Below are 1,864 nucleotides of genomic sequence, written 5' to 3' on the forward strand. Positions count from 1 at the left end.
GGGGCCGGGAGCCGGGGGTGGCGGCCCCTCGCAGCAGCTGGCTGGCGGGCCCCCCCAACAGTTCGCGCTCTCTAACTCGGCCGCTATCCGGGCGGAGATCCAGCGCTTCGAGTCGGTACACCCCAACATCTACGCCATCTACGATCTGATCGAGCGCATCGAGGATTTGGCGCTGCAGAACCAGATTCGAGAGCACGTCATCTCCATCGAGGGTGAGCGGAGCCGGGGGGTTGCAGGAGCTGGGGCGCGGTGGCCTTTGCAGCGCTGGCGGGGGCACTCCACGGCCCGGGCCCGAGTTCGGGCCCGGCCCCTCTTTGGCGCTCAGGGGTCTTGTGGAGCTGAGGTTCGCGGTTTGCTAATTGGCGCTGCAGAGCCCCAGCTGGTCCAGGTTTTTCCATGTCTTAGCCCAGGAACACTTTTTTTTGGGGGGGGGGGGTGTCCGTCTTGAGCTAGTGGACACGTTTTTTGCTCTTCGTGACCCAGGAGATGAAGGTGGTGTCGCTCCAAGGACTGATGCGCTCTGAGTCGCCAAGGGCCTTGGGGCCACATCTGGCCAGGCATCATCGGGCCGGGTAGGCGCTACGGAAGACCTTGGTGGGTCGTGAAGGTGGGGCCGATGCTCGGGAATAATCTTAGCTGATGCCCTGGCTCTGGCCGGCAGTAGGGGTAGAGGATCAGAACCTCGGGTTAGTGGATGGCAGCCTTCCGGGGCCGCTCCCGCAGGCTTCGGAGGGTGGCGCACCCCGCGGCGCCCTCTCCCGACGCACACCCACCCCCACGCTTCTGCGGCCCGGCGGGCGCGAGCCTGGCCTGGCGCAGGGCTGGGGAGCTGTGGCCGCGTGGGAGGCGCTGGATGGTCCCTCTGGGCGCTGTCAGTGTCCTCTAACCCCCAGGACATTCATGCCTGCTTACCTTGGAGGTATATACATGGGGCTACCGGATGCTGACTGACCTCCAGGGAGGTCGGACCTGGATATAGGGACTATAAACCCCAGACCATTCGCTGCTCCAAACAATGGTTCTTTCTGTGGGCACTTGGGTTATGAACTGGGGCCGCAGAAGGGCACATTAATTGGGGACACACTGCTAGCATGGAGCCCCACTACCTCTGGTGCGGTGGAGGCCGGCTGGCAGTAGCAACAGGCACCCCAGTGGCAGTGTTGACCTTCTAGCCAACTTGGACAGATGGGCCTCGCCCTGGTCCATCTGCTTCCTTTTCCAACTCTGCTTGAAGGGGGACGCCCACCAGCAGGAGGTGGGTTCTGCCTTAGTGGCAATGCAGGGAGAGCCAAGGCCAGTTGCTGCTGACATGGGGTTGAGAAGGGTATGCCCACTCTTTGCGCCCTATAGTTCAGATCCTGTTGCCAGGTTCATCTTGTGTGAGACTTTGGAGCCCTCTGTACTTGAACATCCCTGTTTTGCTTTTCTATTGTATCCATCGCTGATGAGTCTTGAATCTTACTTATGTGAGTAGACAACCCCCCCTCCCCTTAGATCTGGGCCCCTTTTGTTGTAACATCCCCTTCTGACTTCCTTTTGATCTTTTCCCAGCCTGCTTCTTCTCTCTCAAGGCAGAGCTCACTGTGAACTAATTAGGTGACAGAAAAAACTCATTAACATGGATTTGAGTAAATGGCCTGATTCACTGCTGTGGTTGGAGACTGGGAGGTGACATTTGTGTGTGCCCAGGGTCTTCAGAAGAGATTCAGAGAGGGTGAGGCCAGAAGAAGCTGTTCTCTGTTCTGGAGGAAGTACGAACTCCCAAGATGATTTCCCTTGCCTTTTTGGGAGGATGAAGCAACTTACTGGATAGCCACCAGTGTGTGGTGTGTGTGTGTGTGTGTGTGTGTGTGTGTGTGTGTGT

The 1,864-nt window shown here is 58.7% G+C and overlaps 1 protein-coding gene across 1 annotated transcript in view; it reads left to right on the plus strand.

Moving 5' to 3' along the window:
- The first annotated feature begins 6 nt into the window (after positions 1-6).
- Agap3 (ArfGAP with GTPase domain, ankyrin repeat and PH domain 3) overlaps positions 7-1,864 on the plus strand; it is a 51,666-nt gene continuing 49,808 nt past the window's right edge. The window contains exon 1 of the mRNA XM_026789396.1: positions 7-212. The gene's annotated coding sequence lies outside the window, so the exon portion shown is untranslated. The remainder of the gene's footprint in view (positions 213-1,864) is intronic.

Source organism: Microtus ochrogaster, unplaced genomic scaffold (assembly GCF_000317375.1).
Source record: "Microtus ochrogaster isolate Prairie Vole_2 unplaced genomic scaffold, MicOch1.0 UNK18, whole genome shotgun sequence".
Classification (NCBI taxonomy): domain Eukaryota; kingdom Metazoa; phylum Chordata; class Mammalia; order Rodentia; family Cricetidae; genus Microtus; species Microtus ochrogaster.